Consider the following 14,869-nt stretch of genomic DNA (forward strand, 5'->3'; position numbering starts at 1 on the left):
TGGAAGGTAATGGATAGTGTCGCGATCAAATGGGCTGCTGTATCCTGGATGGTGTCTACATATGAAGTGTTTCTTTGATGTCTTCATCATGTCTCCAGCTTTATTCATCTGGGCAAGTGAGGAGTATTCCATATCCATTCTTGACTTGTGCCTGTTGGTGGACAGGCTTTGGAAGTAAGGGCTGAGTTAATCGCCACAGAATTCCTAGCCTTTGACTTTCCCTTGTAGCCAGATTACTAAAATGGCTGTTTAAGTTAAATTGCTGGTCAATTGTAATGCCCAGGAAATGGAGAATTCAGCAATGATAATGTTTTTAATTAATTAATTATCAAAGTGAAATTCTGTCCTTTTGAAGATGTCCCAGCAGTTATGTTGCATGAATAACACGTGCCACTCATAAACCCTCTAGTGTTACATTTAGGAAAAAATCCAGCTTAAGGAGGCAATGGGTTGGAAATTACGGTAAGAGTGGCTAAGAGGCCACGTAGGCATGTTGGGTGGACTTTGAAGGCCAGGTAGGCAATTGCTGCCGTTGATGGAGTGATATTGTGAGGGCACTTCAGCCAAAGACATTAAGGAAAGGTTAAAATCAACTCATACCCTGGCAGGCCAACAGCTGTCATGGAAACACAGAAAATAGGAGCAAGTGTAGACTATTCAGCTCTTCAAGCCTACTCTGCCATTCAATATCATCATGGCTGATTATTCAACATAATATCCTCTTCAAACTTTCTTTCCATATCCTTTGATCCCTTTAGCTCCAAGATCTATGTATAACTCTTTTTTGAAAACATTTAATACTTTGGCCTCAACCACGTTCTGTGGCAGAGAATCCCACAGGCTTACATTTTCTGGATGAAAGAATCTCTCTTCGTCCCAGTCCTAAATGGCCTACCACGTATCTATAGACTGTGACTCCTGTTATTGGACTCCCCAGTCATAGAGAACATCCTTCTATATTTACTTTGTCCAGTCATGTTAGAATTTTTTAAATTTCTATGAGATCCTCCCTCATTCTTCTAAACTGAAGTCAATACATTACTAGCCAATTCAGTCTCTTATCATATCTCAGTCCTGCCATCCCAGGAATTAGTCTGGTAAACCTTCATTGCATTCTGTCCATAGCCAGAACATTTGTCCCCAAATTAGATAACTAAAACAGCACACAGTACTCCAGATGTGGTTTCACCATTGTCGTACAATTGCAGCAAGACATATCTATACTCGAACCCTGTCATTATGAATGCTAACATGCCATCCGCCCTCTTCACCACCTGCTGCACCTGCATGTTTACTTCCAGCAAAGGTGTATAAGAACGCCCAGATCTTTTTGTACCTCCACCCTTCTCAATCTATCACCACTCAGACAATAATCTGCCTTCCTGTTTTTGCTACTAAAATGAATACCTCATTTATTCACAATATACTTAATCTGCCATGTAATTTCCCACTCATTCAACTTCTGCAAATCACACTGAAACATTCTCATCACAGCTCACTTTCCCACTCCAGCTGTGTGTCATCTGCAAACTTGGAGATACTACGTTTAGTTCCCTCATCTAAATCGTGTATTTATGTTGGGATTTCAAGCATTGATCTCTGCCAGACCCAATGGTCAAGGCCTGCTACTTTGCAGAATGACCAATTTATTCTTACTCTTTGCTTGCTTTCTGTCTGCCAACCAGCTCTCAAGCCTATCTCCAATCCCAGGTGCATGCATAATATTCTCTTACATGGGACCTTATTGAAACCTTTCTGAAAGTCCAAGTAACTACTTCCTCAGTTCCTCTTTATCAACTCTAAAAGTTACTTCCTCAAAACTTTCCAGCAGAATGGTCAAGCAAGATTCATAAATCCATGTTGACTCAGTTTGACCCTGTCACTGTTTTTCACATGGGAACTCCATTTTGGCATATGCAATATTAGTCAGACCAGCATATGGCTTTATCAAATTGTACTCATTTTGTTTCTTCTGGGAAGTGGGTCAGCTGCCTGCTGAACAGAGAGGTGCACAGCCAATTTTCGCATCTTAAGGCCCTAATTCAAGGTAATTTTGCTGATGGCCTGTCATTTTAATGCAGACAGAGGGAAGCCACTGTAACATGTGAGAAAATTTCAAGCCGTACAAAGGCAGCCTCCCTGCAGCAGGCCACTGACCATCAGAACCCAATGCTTCGAACCAAAAGAGTGAGTCACGGGCAGGAATGCCAGCACCAGTGGCTTTTGCCCGTGGGCTTTTCCTTCTCATCCCAAGTGATTACTGGATCAGCATCTCTGAAATCTGATCTTTAAATTCCTGCCTCCCAGAGGTATTCAATGTTGAGGCACCTTCTTGCTCAGCAATCTGCTTTTTCAGTACTTAGGCTCCTGGTGCCGCTGCCACAACTCCAGACTTTCAGTCCTTCCGATGGTGCCTGTGACATCAAGAGCACTAGTGTCACCCTTAATGAGGTAGTGACCTCAGAGGAATCTAATTAAACAGCCACCTCAGAGAACATTACTCCCTGGACTGGGCAAGTGAGCAAGTGTGCCCAAGGGACCCCCATTAGCTCTTGCCCATAGGAAAATGCAGCCAATGTGGATGGAACCACTTGATGTATAATGCTTTTCAGGGATGAAAAGCTACAGCAAGCTTCATGGCACTTTGTAGCTAAGATTATTGATGATGTGGAGGTGCCGGTGTTGGACTGGTGTGGACAAGGTCAGAAATCACACAACACCAGTTTATAGTCCAACAGCTTTATTTGAAAACACAAGCTTATGGAGTCTTATAGAGATAGTAAAAACTGCAGATGCTGGAGTCAGAGATAACACAATGTGGAACTGGAGGAACACAGTAGGCCAGGCAACATCAGAGGAGCAGGAAAGGAGTCTTACTCCTTCTTCAGGTGTTAGTGAGAAAGGTAATATCAGAGGCAGAATTTATAAGTAAAAGGTCAAAGATTCACACCACTTTTGAGGATGTACTAAACAAACCTAAGATGCTGTTAAATCTTTAATCAGTTAGAAGGTTTTAATTGATTAATATGTATATGTAAATCCCCAAATTCCTTTGAAGTCACTTTCTGAGAAAACTAAAGGTTTTATCAGTGTAAAAAAGAAGTGACATTTTAGGTCAGACAATGCACGTTAGGTGTGAGGCCATGTTTAGAATCTATTTGTGTTTTGGTTTGGAATCAGACTGGTTTTATTTTTAAAGTAGGAATTTATAAAATGCCACATTGATTGCCTGCCTATAGATTGTGTGTTTTTTGTACAAAATAGGATGTATCCGCAAAGACAAATTCACCCTATATATTCACTTGTGTGTGTGTGTGTGTGTGTGTGTGTGTGAATTGTTGCTAAATCAATTGTTAAGTTTAAATACTGAAATGATAGAATTTAGCTGACCAAATGTATTACAATAAGGGACAAAGACAGGTACGTGGAATTAGTGTGCATATCAGCCAAGGTTTCGTTGAATGGTAGAATGGGCTCAAAGGATCTAAATAGCCTTTCTTGTTCCTATGTTTTGATAAACCTATTTACAACTCTGACTGTTTGTTGTATCACCTACTAATCAAACCACAGCTTAAAAGGATTCCATTGGATTCCTGAAGTATGATCAATTGCTCACAAATCCATGTTGTCTACATTTTATGCCACTATAGTTTGTAGATCAATTTTACTGCAACATAACGTTCTTGAGCATTTTCTCAACTTGGTGGTCACCCTAACTCTTTAATGCTTCAAGAATACTAGCCTTGCATGAACACCATAGTAATGTTTCCTATAATCCAGACTTTGAGTTAGTGGCTATGAATATCTACAGAATCATATGACATAATTATTATATAACTACATCCACCCTTCCAAATTCATCAAACATCTTTTGACAACACCTTCCAAGCCCATGATTATTACCATCTTGAAGGAGAAAGGCAGAAGATATATGGGAAAAACACCATCTGCATGCTCCTTGCCAAAACACTCACCATGCTCACTTGGAAATATATCAGCATTCCTTCAATGTCGCTGGATCAAAATCCTGGAAATTCCTCCCTAATAGCATTGTGGGTCTACCTACATCACGTGGACTGCAGCAGTTCAAGAAGGCAGCTCACCATCACCTTCTCAAATACAACTAGGGATGAACAAGAGATGTTGGCATAACCTGTCATGCCCATATCCCATGAGTGAAAGTAGCCAATGAGGTATTTCTGAAGTATGATATCTGTGTGATTTAGGACACAAGTCAAATGTTTTTTTCCTGTGTGAATAGACTTCAATGTACCTTAAGCAGTTACCCTATTCAGCTCTTATTTTTACTATCTAAATTGATGATGACTTTAGTCATTCAATTTTTGAAAGGTTTGTGTGCAGTGACATTGCTGCCCTTCATTTTCTTTGCATTATGAAGATTTCTCTGCAAATCCCAGAGCATTTAGTTTACTTTGCAAAACATGAGAAAGAAGAAGAAAGCAGCAAAGTTGTTCAAGGCATAGGACACCAGGGAATGTCTAAACCTAAAAGAAGTAGCCTTATGGTCCTGTGAACAACTAACAAATAGTTTTAAACTTCATTACTATTTTGATATTTTTATTAAAACTAAGTGCTTTAAAATTTATGAAAGACATTTCAAATGAAAAAATATTGCTCTGAAGTATAAATATAAACGTACATCACCTAGGTAAATTCTACATCTCAAGGAAACCTGGCTGGTTCTGGTGTCTACATGTGCAGACAAATCAAACTCAGTTTGAATAGGAGTATGCAGATATGGTTTAAGGGAAGGGAGGAAACAGTTAGCTTGCAGACTGTAAGTTAGCACATTATAAAACCTGTAGTATACTAGTCCTAAAAGGTAGGTGATTTACACAATCCTCTGCATCTTAATGTGTAAACAAATTAAGGTTGAATTTCCTTTTCAAAAACTGGTCCTACAATTGCACTTATGCAAAGACTATTGACCAGATTTATTTTTAAAAAGATATTTTTTCCCCTCCTAAATAATTCCTGTTCTCTGATTCGCTTGACACTGAGACTTCTGCTAGTGCAATGCAGCTTCTTTCTAAATTGTCACTTGCATTCACATAGTCAACCAGGGGCTCAGTTAGTTCAATTGGCTGGATGGCTGGTGAGTGATACCAACAGGGTTCAATTGCTGTTCCAACTGAAGTTACCATGAAGGACTCTCCTCCTTAACCTTTTCCCTCACCTGAAGTGTAATGATCCTCAGGTTAAAGAGCTACCAGTCATATCAGTCTCTTTCTATTGAAAAAGCAGCACTATGGTCTGGTAGGATTATGGTGACTTTGCTTTTAGTCAGCCAAGACACAATCAACAAGAATTATTAAGAACTATTGACATGAACATTTGAAATGCCATAGCAAATGAAGTTACAGGCCAAGTGCTGGTAAATAGAATTAGAATAGATGGATGTTTGATAATCAGCATGGACATGATGGGCCAAAGGGCCTCTTTCTGTGCTATAAAAACTCTATGTCTCTAAACAGTGGAGATTAGAAAGTGATTAGTATGAGTATGTAATCTATCCAATTCCTGCATGTTTTGACTATCAACTGTAACCTCTGCTGCACTTCAATATTTTCATTGGCCTGTATGCACGTTTTTGAAAATAATATGAACTTTAGCTTCTTCAGGTGGAGCGGGGAGAATTGAATATGTTGTTACTAGGCTGTTAAAATATTGTGCTGAATCAAATTTACCTCATCTTCGCATTGTCCAGATTAGGTGACTAGAAATGATTTTTTTTTGACTGTACCAAAACATTCAACTGACAATTTTGATAATACTAATACTAATATAATTATACTAATTAAAAAATACTTGCCATTAGATATAGCAACTTTAATGACCTCAAGGCATTTCACAAGGCTGTAGTCAATAGAAAATGATTTTCAGCTAAAGGAAGATATACTATTATGTTAGGGCAGTTGATTAAAAACATGGACAAAAATATAAGTTTTGTTCATGTATTAAAGGACAGAATCTTGGAACTCCCTCCCGAACAGCAAATGGATTGCAGTGGTTCAAGTAGGTAGCTCACCACCATCTCCTCGAGAGCAACTAAGAATGGGCAATAAATGATAGCCCAACCATCAGTGCCCACATCCTGTAAATGAATTTTCTTTAAATTGAGGAGAGAGATTTAGGAAAAGAATTCCAGACTTTTCCAGGCAGCTGAAGATACAGTCACTAATGGTTAAGCTTAGGAAATCAAGCACATTAAAGAGGCCAGGATTGGAGGAACATAGGGACCTAAGTTGCTTATTGGGTTGTTACACATTACAGTGATAGGGCGAGACCACAGAAGCTTTGAACAGAAAATTTTAAACTCAAAGCACTTCCAGAGCAGGAATAAATGTAAGTTAGCAAACTTAGGAGGGTGGATGGAACTTAATGTAAGTTAGAAAATGGGCCACAGAGATTTGGATGCTGTCAAGTTTATGAAGAGTAGAAGAGGTCAACCAGGAGAATGTTGAAACTGTCAAGTGCAGAGGTAACAAATGTTTCAGCTGCAGGTGGGCTGAGCAGGAGTGGAGAGTGGGAATATGACAGAGGTGGAATTAGACAGCCTTATTTATCAAGAGGACATAGGTTTGGAAGTTCATCTCTGTATTGGATAAGATGCTGAGGGTGTGATGATACAGACTGAGATAGTATGAATTAATTCATGGAAAGGCTGAAAACAATGTCTTCTGTCTACCTTTTGTTTAATTGGAGGAGGCTGCAGCTTATTCAGACTGGTGTTGGTCAAGCAATGTGACAAATCAACAAGAATGAGGTGGTTAAATGTACAGGTGCTGAGGTAGAGACAACAAGGTGCAGGGCTGGATGAACACAGCAGGCCAAGCAGCATCATAGGAGCAGAGAGGCTGACGTTTCGGGCCTCGACCCTTCATCAGAAAAGGGGGAGGGGAAGGGGGTTTTGAAATAAATAGGGAGAGAGTGGGAGGCGGATAGAAGAGGGATAGAGGAGAGGATAGGTGGAGAGGAAACAAACAGGTCGAAGAGGCGGGGATGGGGCCAGGAAAGGTGAGTGTAGGTAGGGAGTTAGGAAGGGGATAGGTCAGTCCAGGGAGGACGGACAGGTCAAGGGGGCGGGATGAGGTTGGTCGGTAGGAGATGGAGGTGCGGCTTGAGGTGGGAGGAGGGGATAGGTGGGAGGAAGAACAGGTTAGGGAGGCAGGGACGAGTTGGACTGGTTTTGGGATGCGGTGGTAGAATTAGCCATCTCCAGCAGACATATGGAACCTTAAGTCATGCCTTCAGACAATGTTGCCAAGAAATAAAAGGGAAGCATCACACCTGCATGGTAAAATGTGATGATTCACCACTTTATAATTTACATATTTGCATGTAGCACCACCTGCCATGGAAAATACAAGTATATAAACTGCATGCGGGTATCTTACAAGCTGTAGGCTGAAAAAAGACTTTATTTTAATCATTTAAATTTACAAAATCACAGAAGTTCATTCAGTTTTTAAACTTTGTCATTTGCCAGCTAGATTACTTCTCTTCTACAAGAGAAAGAGAATGTTCAAATATTCTTGGAAAATCAGCAACTGACAATCAACATTTAAGTAAAGATATGATTTTTCTTTAAATGTAATTTTAGTACACGCTTATTTGAATATTTCTCTCTCCACAGATTGTTAAGATTTTTTTTAATAGTTGTTAAAGTTTACCAGCAACCTTATCTCCAGAGGGACAAGTATGATAATGAACCATTTCTCGACAAGCTCCCTAAGGAAAAGAATCAGATATCAGTGAAGTACAGTTTGTGTGACTATCTATTTAGATTTGACATTTATAGTGACTTTATTTAACTCAGTTATCAGTTATTATTTGAAAGAAATTAATTGAGAGGGCCACAGAGATAGGTCTAGAGAATGGGATTACCTAGGTAGCTCTTTCAGGAGCTGGAATGGACACAATGGGCTGAATGGCCTCCTTGTTATTATCTAGATCTTAAATATTGCTGAAACACTCTGGACAATGCTAGATTCCACTCCAGCTTGCATTCATGTTTGCTGGAAACTGGCTGATCATAGCAGATCTGGAGTCAAAGAAATATTACTGTACAATGTTCTAAATTCTCATCCATTGAAACGAATACTCAAATTGTGCATTGAGTACAATGACCTCAAAGTCCAGCTGTTATGATTTGTGATTCTATTCAACTGAGTTCCTTGCTTGGAACAAACTCACTCAATATTATGGAGCAAATCTCAGAATCACATTAGCGTTTCAAAAATGTCCCAATTACTACTTTTGATAATTTGACTTGATAGCAATACCCTATTAAATATGAGGCTGTGACCAGGCTACAGTTGTTACTAATAAACTTGACATTTGTCAGGGAGTTTGCTAAAATATTGTTTCATCAACTATAGCAAGCTTGGATCTGTAAGGCAAATGATTGGTGTCAAAACGTGAAATCTTAAGCAATTTAATGTAGATTATTTACAACATCATTGTGATTTTTCCTTCGCTAATGTTACACGGTTATTAATTGTACAGCAATATGCATTGTGAAGGTGGCATTAATTGGAAATTCACTTGTTTGTTCTCCTGTATGTAGGAACATGCTAAAATGCAGTCAATACTTTCCTTTCTGTGGGAGGTGAAAGACATTTATAATGGTACACAGAAAGCTGTGGGCAGCATCCAGAAAAAGTGATATCGTCAATGACAGGGACAATAAGTTCATGTCTAATAGATCTATCATTTTAGCATGACTGTAATGCACCAAAATACACATGTCTAAACCCGCACATCCAGGATTAAATAATACCATCGTTCTGGGTCAAAATTATCTTTGGATTTCAGACTTTTGCTATCCAGAGGCCCATATTAGGGAAATGAAATAAAGAACTGCAGGTGTTGGAAATCTGAAACAAAAACAGAAAATGCCTGTGAAACTCAACAGGTCTGGCAGCATCTGTGGAAAGAAAGCAGAGTTACCATTTTGAGTTCAGTGATTCTTTATCTTCGTAATAAGGAAATGGACATTTCGACTCATGACATATTCAACATGAAACCAGAAGGTTGGAATATCATTTTAATTCTCCTGTCTATAAATTATGCATGTAATCGTTGAAAAAGGAATTTCTAAATCTCTTTCACCAAATACATCATTGGATAAACCTGAGTCAAGTCATGTTTCTGCGTGCAAATACCAAAGTAAATGGTAAATATTTAAATTGACTTTAAGAGAATCTAATTCTTGGTATGATTCCCACCCATCATCTGCTTGGGGATTCTCATTGCTCTACATAGATTTATAGAGTCATACAGCACTGAAACAGACATTTCAGTCCAACCAGTCCATGCTGAACATAATCCCAAACTAAACTAGTCACAGCTGCCTACTCCTGGTCCATATCCCTCCAAACCTTTCCTATACATGTACTTATCCAAAAGTCTTTTAAAAATTTTAATTGTGTCCACGTCCACCACTTCCTCAGGAAGTTCATTCCACATGCGAATCACCCTGTTTGTAAAAAAATTATCCTTCATGTCTCTTTTAAATCTCTCTCCTCTCAAGTTACAAATATGCCCCCTGGTCTTGAAACTCCCATCCTAGGGAAAATTGTCTTACTATTAACCCTATCTATACCCCTCATGATTTTATAAAGTTCTACAACTACATGAGTTGGTTGAACTCCACTTAAGATTCTTCAGCTGGCTTTTGGCCTTGAAGAAAAGTTCCAATGAAAAGGAGTACCATTATTTCCTACTTCTCCAAAATGACAACATTTTTGAGGGAATGGTTCCAGACCCATTGGAAATCTTCCTAATGTGGCCTCCTGCGCAGCACAGCAGTAAACCCATCTGTATGCTGCAGGGTAGTGGGTCGAAATCTCAATTTGTAGGGTTATAGGGCGACAGAACAATGAGCTGGCTCCATGAACCTAGAATGGAGACAGGATATGTTCTCGTATAGCAATGCCAATATGCAAATTCATATGCACAGAATGTGGATTTGACTGTAAATCTTGTAACAAAACCAGATTTGGAAAGGACCTGCCAACAATCTATTCAAATTCAAATGATGAGAGATTTTCACAGGACAGAATAAGCATCTGCAGGCAAGGAACAGCAAAAAATCTCACAGCAGCTGCAGGTGGCCAGATTAATTTACAACATCCACTTGTTAAAATATATTGAGGGTTTTCAACATTTCTTGCCATCTTGCAGCGCTCCATATAACCCTGCTACTTCATACTGGATGTCAATAGCCTGAAAAAATTAAGGACAAAGGAAGATGCCATGGTCATCTCTCTCCATTAGAGAGAAAATGTTGGTTATGCATCGCTCAACAGTAATCACTGCACAAGCATAGGATAAGGTGAGGAGGTAGGCCTCCATGAATTACCGTAGCCACTCTGGCAACTGAACCAATGCAGTCGAGTTTATTTTGCACCACACTGTAGTGAACTGAGCTATCCAAGTCCCTATGAACAAAAGTATCTGTTTTGAAAACAAACGGCTCTCATTCACACCAAAACTATCAGTCAATGTTAATGTCCGTTTCAGAAGTATATGTGTGCAAAATATTCTTAGTTACCTTTCATTCTTCCTATTCTCACACTGTCAGTGATATCAACCTCTTCTACAGTATGGACTGTTTGTAGATTCACTCCCACAGAATGAACAACCTTAACGACTTTAACTGAACATTGTTTCTAATTCATTCACAATATGTGGGCATTGATGGTAAGCTGAGTAATTATTATCCCAAATGACCTTCAGAAGACAGCAGTGAACCATCTTCCAAAATCAATTGGTTTTGCTGGGTCATTTCATAGTGCAGTTAAGAGTCAAACACATTTCTCTTGGTCTGGAATCATATAGAGGCCAGACAGTGTAGAGTCAGCATATTTCCTTCCCTAAAGGATAGAAAAGTGAACCAAATGGATTTTAACAACAATGTTATAGTTTCACAGTCGTTATGAGTGGTACTAGATTTTTCTTTCAGTCACTTGGCAGTACAGAACTTGACTATCGCTGGAAAGAGAGACATGTTGCTGAAACTTTTCATTTTGCATTCATCAATTCCAAAATAAAGGAGAAAAGGGAGTGGGCTTGTTGGCAAGTTGACTCTAATTGATCAAGGCATTGCCATGAAGATAGCAATGGGGCACTGTAGGATCCCTAAATGCTTGGATTATTCCAGAAATCTGCAAGGCTTGAAAATATTCCTTTCATACCTTTATTTTCAACAATATTCTGGCATTTTTAATTTATGTTTGAACTCCCCAGTTAGCAACCAGCAGGGTGCCATACCCTCGTGCTGACTGTTATTACAATATTCAACTGAAGTATGTATTCTTAACCTGCACAACATTGTGACTTAGGAAACACTGCTGTATATCCATGCTTTTTGGGTGCTAAGTAGCCTCCTACATCCCCAACAAGAGTTTACCCTGACAAAATCTGTTTATGTGCCATCCAAAGGTGATCCTTACAAAACATAGCAGAGTGTAGATCGTGGGGAAGCATGGAAGCTTCCCTCAACCCTACATTCACTATGTGGGATTCTTCTGGCTGCAATGCTATCCAAACTACAATCACCACTCACCCCCTCTCTGATTGACCCCTCTCCCACACCTTAGTCTCTATGTCTTAAAGTATTAATTGCAACTTAGGAGCTAGCACTCTTACCTCTGAGTCATGTGTTTCTGGATTCAAGGATTGCTTGAAGAAATAACATAAAACTCAAGTTGGACTCTCTGCTGCACTAAAGTGGGAAAACTGCACTGATGGAGCTGCTGCTTTTTGCTTGCGAGTTAAACCAGAATCCTATCTGTGTTCTCAGGTGTAATATGCTCCTAGCTGATGTTATTTCTGTATAGCTCATATCTTAGATTGAAATCTGGCTAAATAGATCATATTTTCCACCAAGCAGAGAGAAAAAGAAAACCAGTTATTAATTCTTCTAACTGAAAGCAAGCTAATGCTCCTCAATGTTTACGCTATCCGTAGTAAAACATTCATATTACAAACACTTCCCATCATCACTCCAGGGATTTGTGCTCTGTTATACTGGTTTAAAAATATTAATGTCTCCAGATATAATTCAATTAATCATTAAACCTCCTTATACACACAGGTCAAATGCCATTAGTTCACAATGGGTGTAAATAATCTTATGGAACTATTTTGATGAAATGAATAGAAACTATTTATCTTTCAATCAACGTCACAGAGAGCATGCTCGCTGAACTGGCTTGTTTTTGTTGAGACGTTTCATCACCATGCTAGGTCACATCATCAGTGAGGCCTTCGACGAAACGTCTGAACTGGAACAAGCCAGCTCGGCAAACAAGTCAACAACCTCACCCACAACCTGAGCTACAAATCTTTACTAGAACCTTAAGTCACAGAGAACAGTTTATCTGGTCATTATCACATTGCTGTCTGTGGGAGTTTGTTGCGCATAGGCATAGCTTTTAAAAAGAAATTTGGACTTCCAATTAACTGTTGAAAGGATGGCTTTACATTTTAAGATTTTACAAACTTACCAACAAGGAACAAGAATAGGACAAATGGTCAATTGAGCCTTCTCCGCCATTTGTCAAGAACATGGCTGATATGATTTTGACATCAACTCTTTGTTCCTACATATTCTAAGAACCTTAGTCTTGTTTTGTAATCAGAATACATCTACCGCTGCCTTAAAAATATTTAAAGATTTTGCATCCATTGCCTTTTGATGAAGGAAATTTGAATTACCCATAACCCTTTGAGAGAAAATAGTTTCGTCATCTCTGTCTGAAATGAGCAACACCTTGCTTTTAAACTGTGACCCCTATTTCTAGATTCTCCCACAAGAGAAAACATGCTTTCAACAGTCACCCAGTCAAATCCCCTCAGTATCTTTTACATTTCAATTAAGTCAACTCTGGCTCTTCAAGAAGATACAGGCCTAGCATGTCGAATCTTTCCTCATAATGCAATCTGCTCATTCCAGGTATTAGTCTTGTAAACGTTCTCTGAACTGCTCCAATGCATTACCATCCTTACATAAATGAACAGTACTGTATTGTACTATAATAAAAGGCTGAAAACAGCACTATTGACTCTTTGCAGGTAACATATACATTAAACCATGGAATGACACAGACATCCATTCTTAATTTTAGTAAAACCATAAAAAAAATCTTCACAGGTAAATATTTTTAATTCATTCAAGAGATATTGGAATTGCTGCATAGACAATCAAGTATCCATCCCTAATTGCCCAAAGGATAGTTAAGAGTCATGCATATTGCTAAATGTCTGGAGTCACATGTAGGCCAGACCAGGTATAAATGGCATATTTTCTTCCCTAAAGGTCATTTGCAAACCAAATGGGTTTCTACAACATTTGACTATGGTTAATTGGTCACCATCAGGATCCTAAGTCAACTCCAGATTTTTTTACTGGATTGAAATTTCACCATTTAGCATGGCCCGTTTTGAACCTATGTCCCCAGAATATGGGGTTCTGGATTACTAGTCTAATGACATTATCACTACACCACCACTACATTGTCCTTAAATTGTCATTCAATTGTCCCTGAATCAATCCAAAATGATTTGTGGCTACCCTTCATTTCTTCATAGGCATTGGTACTTATATCCCCAGAAATGGTCTCCATGCTCCATGGTAAAAGCATTACAGGACACTTTACCTTCTAGTTAATACGAGACAAAATTTCTAGCCTCATTTGTTGGTCTTTCCAAACTAAGTGTGAGCTTCTGTCTGCATTACAATGCCATGAACCACAGCGTCCTGCTACCTTTAGCTGCCATCCCTCCCCTGGATCCTGGCAGACTAATTTGACTGTGAGATTTCAGAGGTATCTCACAGAAATCTTCTCCAACCAAAGCCCATTTCCATGGCAACATGAATCCCATGTGTCTTGTATTCAGGTAAAGATGCCAACAAGTTATCCCTAAGAGCCCGACTCACTTTTATCTTGGAGCCAAATGAATAGTTTAAAGTGTTACTGTTTAGAACCTGACATTCTCAACACTTTTCTGGGACTTTAGAGACTTGTAATCTATCCACAGTTATCACATAGTCTTCTGTTATTGTCTTGAACCTACTTCCCAATGAAACAAACTCGTCTTCTTTAATCTCTAACAGTCCCAGCACCAAGGCTACCTAACAGGCAGACTTCAGATCAGGACCCATGACCCCTTTCATTTTTCTGTAAATTAAAGACACAATCCAAAACATAATAATGTTAAAAACCTCATAATTGTAAGATAAGTTGACAGCTGTCATTTCCCACACGGTAATAGTGTTTACACTTCAAATGTACTTCATGGTTTATAAAGTATTTTGACATGCCTATTTTTCTATTCCCCCTCCTCAACCCTAATCATCATTGCTGCCTCCTGGCCTGGTTCTCCTCACTTACGTGCAATCTTGAATCAAGCCTCGACTGTTGCTGTCAGCAACTTAACCACTCAAGACTAATGGAATTTAAGGACAAACCTAAAGGCTGCTCTCGGGTTCACCATCCAGGTACCAAAAACGCTGAAATATCAAGAATGCCTTGATCAAGGTCTCATTATGCAGTGCTGCCAAAAATACATAGAATACTTTATCTTACATCGTATCTGACTTGTAGAGAAAAAAAGTGAGCTTAGTGACTCAGATCGTTCCTTTTTTGATCTTGTCAATTACATAATTATCATTTTTGTGTAGCTAGGTGAGTCACAGCTTGTTTCTTTTCCTGTCAGATTTCATTTCCCTTGCTCAGATGAAATATAAAAAAGTATATTTTCTATTGTAAAATGTTAAATGTTAGTCACTGTATTCAATACTGAACAAATATTATCTTTGAACATGTTACAATTCATG

General features: G+C 38.9%; 1 long non-coding RNA gene across 1 annotated transcript in view; it reads left to right on the top strand.

Annotated features, from left to right (window-relative positions):
* The window catches only part of LOC125487519, a 55,360-nt gene extending 40,795 nt beyond the window's left edge, over positions 1 to 14,565 (top strand). The window contains exon 3 of the long non-coding RNA XR_007265933.1: positions 14,442 to 14,565. This is a non-coding gene — a long non-coding RNA (uncharacterized LOC125487519). The remainder of the gene's footprint in view (positions 1 to 14,441) is intronic.
* The last annotated feature ends 304 nt before the right edge of the window (positions 14,566 to 14,869 follow it).

This window comes from Rhincodon typus, chromosome 3 (assembly GCF_021869965.1).
Source record: "Rhincodon typus isolate 14 chromosome 3, sRhiTyp1.1, whole genome shotgun sequence".
Lineage (NCBI taxonomy): Eukaryota > Metazoa > Chordata > Chondrichthyes > Orectolobiformes > Rhincodontidae > Rhincodon > Rhincodon typus.